At 41.8% G+C, this 15033-nt stretch overlaps 1 pseudogene; it reads left to right on the top strand.

Annotated features, from left to right (window-relative positions):
- Positions 1 to 15033, top strand: part of LOC139462367 (uncharacterized) — a 112339-nt pseudogene that overhangs the window by 85011 nt on the left and 12295 nt on the right.

Below are 15033 nucleotides of genomic sequence, written 5' to 3'. Positions count from 1 at the left end.
CTGCACTTTGTGCCGACGTGTTTTCTCTCCGTCTGACCCTCATGCCCAATGTTCGGATTGTCGTGGATTATGCACTTTTTTAGAGCGTTGCGAGCTCTGCTCCGATCTACCAGATGAAGCCTTCAAACTGTACCTGCATAAATGTCGGCGTCGGGTGTCAGATCGTCTCTCTAAGACTGCAGAAAAATCCACGAAAGCCAAGAAAACACCGGTCAAGAAAGCGAGATCGGCCCGATCACCCTCACAGGCGGGCCAGAATACTAGGGATCAAACTGGTCCCATGATCTCGTTAGACGATGAGGGGGTCTCTGACTCTTTTCTCACAGACGACATGTCTAAGGTATCCACGAATCCACCTTCAAAGCCGAACGTACCCTCCACATTCCGAGACTCGGACATTCGACGAGTCCTCTCGTCAGACACGAGTTTGGATGACCGGCTTACGTCAGCCAACGTATCCAACCCGACCGAGGTTCGTACTTTCGACTAGTCGTGTTCTACGACTAACATGGAGCTCGCTACTGTTTTACCTTCGGAGGGTACACATGGTACTGGTACCTCGGTCGACCCTATAAGTTTGGTCCGTCGTTCGAAATCTCCCATACGACGATCTTCGCAGGATCGATCCTCTCAAGACCAGGAGTCGTATGACGACTCATCGGATCAAGGTTCACGAACCTCCCATTCCCGAGAGGATTCACAAGACGATAGACATTCGTCCCGGGATCGACTAGCATCGACAGTCAGTGCACTTTATTCAGTGCAATCATCGGGGGATCGGCATTCAGACTGGGACCAACGGACTTCTCACTCTCGACACCGAGATGATTCACCGAACATCCCACCATCTAAGGTTCCTCGTACTTCCGAACCTCGAACCTCCGAACACCGAACCTCCGAACACCGAACCTCCGAACTTAGACCCCCGAACCTCCGAACCTCATCGAACCTCCGAACATAACCGACCCTCCGAACCTCGTCAAACATCCGAACCTCGTCGAACATTCGAACATCGTCGAACCTCCGAACGTCGCTGTACTCCCGAGGTGCGACAGTCACGTTCGAATCGTACATCTTCGGACAAACAAAAGAGATTCGAGCCTCGTCGAACCTCTGAGGTTCAAGGAACATCATCGAACCGAACTTCGAAGGACATACGGACTCCTGAGTATCGACACACTTCAAAGGAGGTTCAACGGGACACGAGAGTTCATAAAACTCCCAAGGAACGGAGACATTCGAGAGACTCGAATATGCGACGTTCACCTACAGATCGTTACTCGTCTTATGACAGGCGAGCGGATTATCGCTCATCCCCTTATCATGTCTCACGAAGAGACTATTCAGACCCATCACGTCTAGGCTCGGAGGATGAACGCTACAACGAGTCTATTAGCCATTCATCCTACATGTCTCGATCTTCTCCTTCACTCACCCATCCGGAGTTTCGACTAAGAGATTGCCCTCACACTTTTGATTTTCATCAACGTGGTGATTACCCATGGAACACTACTTCATATAGTGCCTACGCACATGAGTTGGAACGACACCCACACTACAGGGATCCCCACCCTCCATGGCATGGGTATCCTCATGATCCAGATTACAGACCTTATCGGTCAAGCTACATTTCCTCTTCTCGTCATGAGGATTCTCCTCGGCGACATAGAGATAGACCACTCAGATCAGCTACCGTAAGTAGATGTCCTTCACCTAAAGATAGGCAGAGATCTACTGGATCCCTAGCGAACTTTCTGCTATTCCAGCAGAACAGATTCGTTCTCTGTTACAGGCTGTAACAGCAGTATGTCTTCCCCAACAGGCACCTGCTGTACCAACTACGGTACCTCTATCTGCATCGACACCCACTACATCCCTTTCAGTGGATCAACCACCAGAATCAGAGTCATCAGACCACTATACCTCCCCAGCTTCGTCTTCTGGGAGCTTCGACATAGCGGATCCGATCACTGTTATTATCTGGATAGCAGATAAGTTACAATTGTTAAAAAGCACTTCAACGGAGGACACTTTATCATCATTTGTTGTGCCTTCAGCCTCGTCGCCGAACATCACACTCCCTCCGAGACCAGTCCTACAGGATATGGCCACCAATTTAGACAAAGCATTTGGATCCTTTCGCCGTCTTCGTGATCGGCTTCAATCTCCAAGCTTTGTATTGGCGGATGCAGGGACTCATGGCTTGTCTACGATTTCTCCCGAACTAGATGGTGACATTGCAACATTAGCTCCTAAGCGTCCGTACTCAGCTTCTTCAGTGGATGACAGGGACCTCGTTCACCTCGACACCACTGCTCGAAGGACCCTGCTGTTGGTCTCCACTATTTCATCAGCAACTGAAGCACTTTCGTTGGCTCTAGCTCATGCATCTTCCACAGAAGAACCCTGTATTCGAGGTGCTGTGACCCTCATCCAGGATAAAACGACAGCTATACTAGACCTCCTTGCTCACCATGCGGGATCTATCACTTCTCTTCGTAGACGGGGGGTGTTACAACATTGCTCATGGGATGATCAATTTAAGAACAGGCTGTACCAAATGCCATGGTCAACACCCTCCCTTTTTGCTGGGCGCATACAGGAGGTCGCCCATGAAGTCCAAAGAGACACTTCCCTGCAAGTCACTGTTGACTTACTTCGTCTCCAGAAAAATCAACTGGAAGAACAAAGGAAAGACAGAAGACGACCAACCTTTACTCCTTCTCAACAAGACCTTAGAGAAGTTTTGAGTAAAAGGTCTGCTTCTTTTCGTGGCCGTGGCCGAGCACGCCAACATCAGCGAGGAGGGAAATCAGGCGGACGCACCGTCTCCTTTTCAGGGACTAAAGGAAACACTAACTCTCCTAAGCCAGGAGACACTAACCACAAATGACTCACTACAACAGCAGGACGACTGGGACCTTCCGACTCCAGCCATTCCGATTTTCTCGTCTCCCGTAGGCGGAAGACTAGGCACGTTCGCTTTAAACTGGACCATCCTAGACGACCCATATGTGTCTCGTCTCCTACAAACAGGTTATCCTCTACCTCTTGCCACCACACCTCCGACGACATGCAAACCGCCTCAACATCTGTATCCAGCCAAACAACTTCCAGTTCTCATAGACACCATAAACACGTTACTTGTAAAGAACGCAATAGAGTGTCTGGGCACTCAGCCAATGACACCAGGGTTCTATTCTCCAATTTTTCTGGTTCCCAAGAAAAACAGTCCTCAACTACGTCTCATCTTCAACATGAAAACCTTCAACAAACTATACCTAGAGACTCCTCCACACTTTCGCATGACATCAATCGCTCTTCTACGAACGATTATTCATCCCGGCGACTTCATGATCAGCCTAGATATACAAGACGCGTACTTACACGTCCCTATCCTGCCAGAGCACCGCTATTTTCTTCGGTTTGTGTTCCTAGGCCAACACTACCAATGGCGAGTGCTCCCATTTGGAATTTCTTCGGCCCCGTGGCTATTTACTCGCCTCACAAAACCCATCGTCAAGTTCCTACACACTCGAGGCATCGTCTTCGAAACGTACATCGACGACTGCATTCAAGCCAACAAGGATTCGAACTCTACTTCATCACCTCGATTTCTCTCAACGCCTACTTCATCAACTAGGTTGGATCATCAACCCAAAAAAGTCCGAAACTATTCCAACACAACGTCTCCAGTTCATCGGAGCCCTCTTCGACACGAGTCTGGGCAAGATGTTTGTATCCCAAGATCGTTGGGAGAAAATCCAACGCCTCGTTCCATTGGCACTCAAACAGCCAATTTCCTTACGTCAATGGCAACAACTTCTCGGTCTCCAAACATCAGCACAAGCCCTCACCAAGAGAGGTCAACTTCACTTACGGCCAATCCAGTGCTTCCTCAAGCCCTTCCTTCAGGACGACGATTGTCAGGTTCTAATATCTCTTCCAAACCATCTACATCCACACCTCAAATGGTGGTTAACTCCATCAAATGTCTGCGAAGGAGTCTCCTTGCAACCATTCAGCCCGACCCTCCACCTGTTCGTCGACGTCTCAACCGTCGGATGGGGAGCTCATTGCCAAGACCTACAAGTGGCAGGGCGGTGGTCATTAGAAGAAAGCCAGCTTCACATCAACAATCTAGAATTCAAAGCAGTGATTCTGGCAGTGTCTCATTGGTCAACACGCCTTCAGTCCTCCACACTAATGATTCAGTCAGACAACCTATCGGTCGTGTGGTACATAAACAAGATGGGATCCACCAAGTCAACGTCACTTCTATCTCTAGCACTCGACTTCTTCAAACTGATCGACTCACTCAACATTCAAGTTCGAGCGAGACATATTCCCGGCATCGCCAACGTCATAGCCGACTCCCTGTCCCGACCCGACAAACCATCTCCCACGGAATGGCGTCTACATCCCGTGATTTTTCAGTGGATTTGCCAGTTATTTCCGTGCCCAGACGTCGACCTCTTCGCAACCCGCTTCAATACTCAGCTATCCCGGTTCGTATGTCCTATCCCAGACCCCCTAGCCTGGGACCACGATGAGTTAGCAATCCCATGGGAAGGACTACATGCTTACGCCTTTCCCCCAACCGGCATTCTACATCGGGTTCTACAGAAGATATTAACGACCAATCGCCTCACTCTACTTTTGGTCGCGCCCTACTTGCCAACACGCAGTTGGTTCATAACGCTCATTCGTCTCGCAGACAGAAAGTTTTACCATCTACCTCTAAGGGACGATCTTCTGCATCAACCACACTCTCAGCTCCGTCATCCGTCGCCAACAACCCTCAATCTATGCGTTTGGCGCATTTACAGAAATCATTGATAGCTAAGGGTTATTCTGAACGAGTGGCCAAGACCATTGCGGGGGCGCACAGGTCATCTACTAAAGCACTATATGACCATAAATGGAAGGCATTTGAATCGTTTTGTGATCATTCACATGACATTTCCACACCTGCCACGGCATCCCCGCAACAAATTGCTGAATACCTTCACTTTCTTCAATCATCTCGTAAACTAAAAGGTTCGACTCTAGCTACCTATTTAGCTGCGATCAATTCTGTCATCGCAACTACAACGGGCACTAAGATTTCAACAATCGCCGAATTACAATCATTGATCAGATCGTACAAGTTGGCGGACCAAACATCACGTTTTCGACCACCAACTTGGGATCTAAACATCATACTTCGCCATCTAACGTCGGCCGAGTACGAACCTCTCGCCCAGAAAGATTTCGAACACATTTCTTTGAAGACAGTTTTCCTTCTGGCCCTTGCAACGGCGGCTCGAGTGAGTGAAATTCACGCTTTAGACGTCAACAGAGTGCGTTTCGAACGAACTGCACATGGGAAAGTATTTTTGGGACTACGATGGGATTTCATCGCCAAAAATCAACTCCCTGGTCAACCCGATCGACTATTCAGTATCCCACCATTGACTGCCCTCTTAAACCCTGACGAAGACATATCGTTGTGTCCGGTACGTGCACTTCAAATCTATCTGGAAGCAGCGAAACCACTTCGTCGATTACGTAAGAGATTATTCATCCCACTCTCTGCGGCAGCTACTACGGAGGTATCCCGTACCACAATCTCGTTTTGGATACGCTCAGTGATCCTTCGAGCCTACACCTTCGCTGGCCTACCTGCTCCAGTCGCATCTAATCCTCACGAAACCCGTGCTGTCGCTTCCACCATGGCACTTCACAGTAATTGCTCCTTGACCGCAATTATGGAGGGATGTTTTTGGAAATCCGATACCGTGTTCGCATCCCATTACCTTCGAGACATCTCAGTGACGGACGTTCAAGGCCTTCACCAGTTCGGACCCTTGGTACTCGCACAACAAATCTCCAAGACACACCTGCGCAGATAGGGAGATGTATAACCAGATTTTCATTACATTACATCCATCTCTATTTATAATAAACATTTGTCATGATTATTGGTGTTTATTGTATTCATTCGGGCTTCCCAGACTGAGTATCCGGTTGGAGGGTATAATCACTCGTCTGTAGAGACCTTGGTCTTCAACTTGAAGTCGTCATTAGACGCGGCCGATTTCGGTGTCCCGATCCCTTATTTCAAACACCTCTACTTTAGGTATGTGTGTTGAGTAACGGATCGATGATCCTTTTGTGGATATTGTTGATCGTTTCCTCTTCTCGTTTTTTACCCATCGATTCAATCACTGACATGATTGAGGGTTTGACGAAGCGATAAAAGAGATGCCGAGCGGGTCCAACCTATCGTCCTCTGGAGATAGGAATACCCCGTCTTGTAGATTCGACGACTGGATGTATACTCTCTCGAATATAAGTCGTACTTGTTCGTTTTAGACATGCAATTACGCTTGATTACGTTTAAACATGTTACACATGTTGTACCCGACTTATTGTGTTTCAGTTGTTCACGTATCAGGATCTCAACATTCTTCGAGAGTGTTCTTCTTATCCTGTCTACGAGTTGTTGTTTTTGTGTGTTGTTTTTTGTTTTTTTGTTTTTTGTCTTACGACACTTAACTGTGTTACTGTATTAAGTATTGTACCACTGTTAAGTTCCAGCTTCCTCGTAAATATCCTACGGTTGTGATCTATAGACAAGGGAGTTGCGCCCCACCATCCAACCGTGGGATAAAATGCATAGTGTGAGATAGGATAAGTTTAAAAATTTGAAATTTTTATTATAAATTGTATATTTATATACTTATCCTATCTCACACGTTATATGCCCACCCGTCCATCCCCACATCGCAATTCCTTAGTCTATATGCTCTTGAAAGAGAATGAGTTGACTGGGATAGACACGTGATCAGTGCAAGAAGGTCAACCAGCATGCATAGCGCGCATGACCCAGATCTGGGAGGTGACCGTGACGATGTGAGGTATGACAGGGTTAATTAACTTTAGAAGCTGGAAACTTTTATTTCAGATACGTTTCCACTCAGAATCGAAAGAAGAAACAGAGATGCATAGTGTGAGATAGGATAAGTATATAAATATACAATTTATAATAAAATTTTCAATATTTCGCATCATCGAAGTTTAGAGAATCATGAAACAATAAAAACTTATGAGTAAGTGAAAATCTTCTATATACTCTCTGTAACAGTATTAAGTGTGACAGATTTATAATGTAAGATAATGTACATGATTCAGATGCCTGTAGAGTTAATTTGGGAGCTTTTTTGGTAGGTAAGAATATACCTTTAGGAATACGTATTCCATTATTCTCTTCAAAAACTTTGAAACTTATAACACATTTAACTACATTATTTAATTATTTAATTGGAAACGTAAGATAGTGAAACGTGTAATAGTTTTGAAAAATTCGTGTTTCAGTGAGTGAGTGACATAAAAAATTCAGTCACATCGGCAATATTTCAGTCATATCGTGACTTACAAAGGGTATATGTAGTAAATACATGGAAACTATAAAGACCTGTCAACAACGGACAGTAAAATAACTAGACTTATCACAGATTATGATTTAAAACTAGCGTGGAACCATAAAAATACATTACTATACAGAACAATACCTTATAAAATAGAGCTAGATAGCCAGCAGCTGAAGGTAGATCACCCTACTAGAGACCATGGGGACTTACAGTACTTGAGCTTCCTGCATGGCCCCCAACCAGGTGTTGGCGATTATTGTCAATTTAGCCGAATTAAAAGAACATATATTCGCGATTAAAAACGTGGTAGTAATAAATATACTGTGAATGACGTAGACTTACTTACCATCTCCGGGGGACAACCCTTTTACACTACTTCAACCCCCTTCGAGGTACAGCCACTAACAATCTTAGTTATCCAATTTATTCTACCAATATTAGAAAGTCGTGTATCATTTAGATTAACACATGGTATGTTAGATGTTATCGATTTGGTATGAAGGGCAGAACTGTAATTAATATATGTAGCTTAGTTTCGACAACAGACATCAAATTACGCATGTACATGCACTACGAAATGGTATTGTAGTCAGTCTCCAGCCAGGTATTTCGGACAGAAAGTATATTGTTGTCTTTCCCCAGTCTTTCGCTAGTTAGTTCGGAACTGCAGTGCCATATTCATCCTGTCGGCCAGCGTGTACCGACAAGGCAGATGCAGATACACGCCGGAAAAGGCTGCTCAACTGTAAACGATTATATAGACAACACAACAAAGCTTTTATGTGTATTTCAGTCTTATTGGTGAGTATGTGAGTCACATCAGCAATATTTCAGCCATATCGTGACGAGATAAAGCAAACCATTAACAACAAATACATTTAGACAGTAGGACAGCCGAAGGACAGTAGAAATAACTAGGTTATTTAGAACTAGTTTGACCGCATGTAAACGAATAAACTATGATTTAATAACACAATATAAAAAAATGCCTATACATCGCCAGCAACCAAAGTTAGGCCACCATGCTAAGGACCACGGGGACTTACAATACTTCTGCTACCTGCACGGTTCCCCAGCAGGATTCGGTCTTATGTAGTTCCTTTATACAATACCATTATCCCGAAAAAGTCAGCATCATGAATTCAGATTGTTACTTTGTTACTTTACACTGGACTCTACTTTTAGCAGAGTTCTTATAGTAATGAAAACATTTTACCAGCAAGTCCAAGGTAATAAAGGCATGTTTTCATAACTTCATTAGAAACAGATCTGATATTCTCCACCCACATTCGAATCCTATCGAAAATACAAGAATAACAACATTAAAAACCCTGCTCAACTATAAACCAAAATGGTTTTTAACTATAAAACTATTCAAGACTAAAACCCGTTACTTGTGAGCAATGTTGCGTTTCTTATTTGACACTGTATACTGTATGTTTGTGGTTTGTTATATCACTAACATCACGACAATATTGCAATCATTCACCAGATACCAAACACTGCAGGGCAGGTGCACCCAATTACGCGGAGATGTTGGCTTCTTTGTAGCTGTACCAGCAAGTTGCGTCATGCCAAGTCCTGCCTGTAACGAGTTACATATCTGGGTGATTTTTTTGGGGTGTGACAGACACATGTGCACTCGTCTATGACTTGGTGTTATGATTCAACGGACTAATGGATACACTGATCCCTTGGGAATCATTGCTAGTACTTTTATCAGCGGACATCTTGCGTGTCTTTGTCTCATATCTCCCTATGATCTGTCTCCCTCGCAGTTGACACTGTTGCCCTTGGTTGTACTGTATGTTCTCCACGTTGGTATGCCGTCATCTGATCGACGTGTGCATGTGACATGCACAAACAATTGTTTTGGAAACATCCAGTTTCTTCATATTCATGATTCGTAAACACTATTTTATATGTTGCTTCATGATTAATGTTATTGAATCTGGTTTTACGATTCATTGTGGCGTTAACACATTGTCAAAATGATTTACTATATTAATCAATTGATATCAGCAAATATTTTGAGGATATAGCACCATCAAATTCCATCCCATGTCTAAATGTTTATTATTGAAATTGTTGAGATCATATTACTATTATGTTCAGGCCACGTGACACAACATTTCGGTGCTATGGATACGGGCGTTACAAATAGGGTGACGCACTGATCTCATTCGCAGTGTATCCCCGTCCAGACGCAGAAACGGTTCTCGGGCAAACATCACCAGTCATGTTGAAATTTGGTGTGATAGTTCTTCTTCTAGGTAGGTCCTTTAATCGCTCAAATTAATAACAATTATGCTAGACAGTTAATGACTAGAATAGACTAGAAATTAATGTGTTGATTTATGAATTATAAAAGTAATAATACTCAGACTGATTCAAGTTCAAAGAGCAACGACAGACGGTATATATATATCAATTGGATATTTACGATCTTCATACATTTGAAACACATTTTCTAACAGAATACACTATTACTTCCATTTTAGCCGTGGTTATTACTTATTCCGCAGATGTATTTTATTATTAAAATATTAATCAAAGGGTGGACACTGCTATCATTCAAGAACCATTTGATGCCGATGTTGCAGTAAAGATATTCCGATGACACATGGTTTAAACAGAACGGGTATGCTGCTAAAACACCGGTTCCACGTATATTGTTGTCATCATATATACTGGAACTCAGATGAATACATATTGGGAAACGTTATTTCGTTCTTGCATATCACAAACTACAGAAAAAGAAACAGAAATGTTTCTTTAATAGATACGTTGGCACCGATGCATGTCCAATTGTTCCTTTAAACAATTTGCTGTGTAGTCACTGAAGCTGGTCATCAATCTCTGTTGAAATTACAATATCATAAGCCTCTGATGAGAGAGACGCGTTCTCACTCACTGCCACATTGCCATATTATATGACCAGCTGTATTTGCCAGATTTGAAGAGATGGAAATATTATAATTTAGTTTCAACAAAAGTAATGCAAATATTGATCTAGGTGGATTATTTCATATACTAAGCTATTAGATAACTAATGTATAATCGTATCGCAAATGTCACCCTTAAACGAATATATGCAAACCTGTAGCTTATCAGAAAAAGACAAGCCTATAATAAGGCCTACTTCAGCTCGTATGACATGAACAGATTGTATTATACAACTGGCAGTTAGACAGTCAAATCTATCAGCGACGTAAATACCCTCGCATCAAGAGCTGTGATAAACAGTGTATTTGACAACCGTCGTTAAATGTGCTATTTATTATATACTGATCCTAAAGTAAGTGTTCGAACCGTACCCCTTTTCCGACCAACCCACTTCTATCAGGATTCATACAGGAGAAACATACATAGTATATCAAAGGAAAGAGAAAAAGGCTCGCATGGACCATTCTTTCCCCCCAATATATGATATTTACGATACAGATGCATGCTCGGATAATAATCTCTATTTACTATTCAATTGTGATATGTCAAGATCTGAGTATGTTTTATATTCACATTCCCTGGTGATTGATCATGCTTTTACATCATTTTACACGTTTACATTTATTATTCATTAAAACGAAATAAGTTTTGAAAGCATACAAAATGCAACGTTATAAATTCCAACGATTACAGTCAGATATCTAGTACCTTGTTATTAAAGTGTTTTTACATGACTTTGCACTGTATATCCCCTAGGTTTTTGTTCTCTGCTAGATAAATGCTGAATAACAGATAGATGCGATCGCGTAGAAAAATATGTGTTTTAATCAAATCGATTTAGAATTGTTTTTTGAATAGCATGAATATCATTAACAAATGTTCATCGTAAAAGATCATTGTCCATAAAGATGTCCTTCAATATACACCTATACATAAGTGGTTATATTATTCCAAACAGAACTTTGAGATGGATACTTCAACAATGATAATTCAGCAGAAAGACAACATAAAACTAAACCGTTCTATGTTTATGAAATTTGTTTGAATTGACGGGACGGGAAAACGTGTCCATTGAGAAATATCCTCTCCAAAATAAGAAACATAAAAATCGCCTTTTCCAAATTAGACGAGATTATATTGTATCCGCTAGTACCGTGTATGCATTCGTATACATTGATGTGTGTCAAGGGTAGCATACTTTTGCGTACGCAATAAACTGTCTGGGATTTGTATTGTTGTCACCAAACACACCATAACATTGTTATGACATAATACATTCAATTCCTTTTTTGGTGTTTTCAGTCTGCCTCCCCGAAACTGTGGCGGACACATGTACCGCTTGTAAAACTGCGTACGGTACAGCCAATGGTGCTGCTTCAGACGATGCAGCTAAATGCGCGTAAGTGTACTTTAACTTAATGAGGCTACTGCATAAAATTTCATGTATGTATATCACGTATAGATTATTTTGGCGAATCTTCTACATATCCAATCGAGATATTTCGAACGTAGATCTCTTTTCTTTTAAACTCGAGAAAGTGAGAGAGAGAAAAAGGCTAATTCTTTCGTACTAGTGATAGTGATGAGGGATGTGGCATCGTGTGAGTCTAATATTTGCAATGGAGGTTGAATTGTCGAATTCAGTGATCACTGCCGATTGTTTCTCGTACGTTCGCTTTCCATTATTATCCCTTCAATACATCACTGTGGCGGAGTGATCATGGTCTGATGTAGGTTCGATACCACTTGTGTAGTAATCAGAATGTAGGCTCGTAAAGTGTGATGGTAGAGTCATTGTATTGAAGCAGCATATTGTTGGGACAGGGGTCATGTAAGTGATACAGGAGGCACTTATATTTTAGAGAATCCTTTCACAGATGACATTAGTTCAAAGAAAAATGTGATCAGTTGTATTCGTCAGTTAGGTCATCAACCGATAATTATGTTAAAATATTTCGTTTTGCACTGGTTTAATTTCGTCAGAGATCAGGGTTACAATGTTAAGTCATCCAAGGTTAAACAACATCATAAGAGACCAAAATTTAATTCAGTGTACAACAATGAAATCATATATAAAGAATAGTATATACTGTCGATATACATTTTCCGTTTTCATTTACTATTGTCATGGTCACTGTCAAAGTTATGTCAGATATCATATTAACTGAAAAAGCAGCCCCTTCAACAAAATGCATATTAACTTCTTAGTGACATCTGTTTTTGTCTAAGTATCGATCTCTGATCATTGGCACTACAATAAGAGAGAGATCAAATACTGTTGTGATGTATTTGTGTGGTCCAAATAGTGTTTTGATATAGTGGTGTGGTCCAAATATTGTTGTGATGTTTGTTTGTTATATAACGCCGCACTCAGCAATATTCCAGCTATATGACGTCAGTCTGTAAATAATCGAGTCTGGACCAGACAATCCAGTGATTGATATCATTAGCATCGATCCACGTAATTTGGATACGATGACATTCATCAACCAAGTCAGCGAGCCTGACCACCCGATCCCGTTAGTCGCCTCTAACGACAAGCATAGTCGCCTTTTACAGCAAGCATGGGTTGCTGAAGACGTATTGGTGTAGTCAAAATAGTGGTGTAATGTATTGGTGTGGTCCAAATAGTGTTGTGATGTAGTGGTGTGGTGCTGGCACGGTTCAGTTTATTGAGATGGCTTCTCATCGTAGTTTCAGGCTCCATTGCCGAGATGATATCAAGATGTCGAAGGGATGTAGATTGTGTGGTCGTATTTCCCTAGCGGGCAATTATTATTCGTATCTTCGCTGGTTTTCATCATTATGTGACGCACATGATTCATCGCGATGTAGTGATGTCATAATAAGGTATTGTCGTGTGTTCGGTTTTGTGTCGCCATGGTGTTCTGTTTGAAATGATAGTATTATGTTCAGAATCGGACTGTCACCACATCAGTAATATGTCAACTACATTGTGAATAGGATATGTGATATGTTGTCTTTTTTATTAAAAAGGACAGTACCATAGCCGATATCTCATATTTACATTTAAAGTATTTGAAGTGTAACTAAAAGTCATTTATAAGAAGACGACACATATGAAGGAATGAAACACCAAGCGCATGTTTAGATTAAAAAATACATGTCTGTTTATACTGTTTCATTGGAATAACTAGAATGTTCAATACCATGTGTCTTACACAGAGCGATAGGGACATATTTGAACTGTCTGGAGGGGTCTGGGAAAGATGAAGCCGGTTGTCCTCTACCAAAGGTTGATTCCGATGCCATAGAGGCTGATTATGGCACAGCATCTTGTAGTGGGGGTAAGTTGATATATATGTGAAAATATACCAAAATGATATATGTAAAAAAAAAGACATGTATTGTACAAGATTCAAATGGTACCATCAGAGTTTGGTGAAGAAGGGAAGAAATGGTTGATGATTGAGTGCTTGAGAGTGCCAGATCATGAATTATCATGAGGAGTGTGTGTTCTTTTGTGTTTTATAATTGCAGTATTCACTGATACCTGCATATGTCAGAAAAACTTCTGGGCGACCGACGTAGAAACGGGCGGTGCTTCAGCTGTTTGCAGGTAATTTATACATGTTTTTGAATCATTCTCCTTATACAGCGATACTTCTTGAATGTCACTTTTCATAATTAAATATCCGTGATAAAATATATGTGGTAAAGGAGGTAACAGAAATGAGTGAGTTCACATTTGCCTTTGTAACGTCCATTTTCCCGCCAACTACAGTGGTTATCAAGTTGACATTGATATATCCACAACGCCACCACGGCTTACATCGCTTATATGAATGCCTACCAGAGTAATAGCCGCGAACAGTTACTTCATTGGAATCACATGACAGTGTTATCATGATCACTCATCAATAATAGTTTCAATATCATTTTGTTATCTATTGTCAGCTGTCACCAGCGCCTGCCAGTGTGAAATTAATGCCGCTAAAGCAGACATCTCTGATGATGACAAGAAGTGCACGTGAGTTAAGCTAAAGTCTTTTCATTGTCAAAACACGAGGTTATTAAATCAATCGTTTCTTGCAGTAGTGTTTACTTCGAGGTACATCAGTGTAATTTCAGACACAGTATGTTTTGTTTGTTGTCACATGAATGATCCAGTTTTGTTTGTTTGTTTGTTTTTAACGCCGCACCAGACGATAGTCCAGCTATAAATAAATAATCTGTAAACAATCGAGTGTTTGATCACATCTGTCTACGCAATTGGGATACGATGTCATGTATCAATCAAGTCAGCGATTCTGACCATGAGATCCCGTTAATCGCCTCTTACGAAACGTATGGGTTGCTGAAGTCTACTTCTAAGCCTGATCTTCACGCGTGGAAAATTACATAGATTCTGACAGAGATACAATGCCGAACCTTGTACACAATAAACACAAGTCAGGAGAGGAGATTACATTGCACCAATTCCACTTGATAAACCGTGGCTAATAGATTTGAAATCCCCATTCCTGTCATGGGTGCCACAGCGTCCATTACACACAAACAAATTTAAAGCACAGCAAGTATAGTGTTTCACCATACTTGTTCACCACGTTATTAGAAGAGGAACGTTTGACATTAACTTGTCACATAATTCTGAATTCCAAGTCAGCAGGCAACCTTACATACCTGTATTGTTTCTTAGATGTTATTTTAT

The sequence above is a fragment of the Haliotis cracherodii genome, unplaced genomic scaffold (assembly GCF_022045235.1).
Source record: "Haliotis cracherodii isolate W230 unplaced genomic scaffold, xgHalCrac1.p SCAF_15, whole genome shotgun sequence".
NCBI classification, from domain to species: domain Eukaryota; kingdom Metazoa; phylum Mollusca; class Gastropoda; order Lepetellida; family Haliotidae; genus Haliotis; species Haliotis cracherodii.
This window is presented reverse-complemented; position numbering and strand designations above follow the sequence as displayed.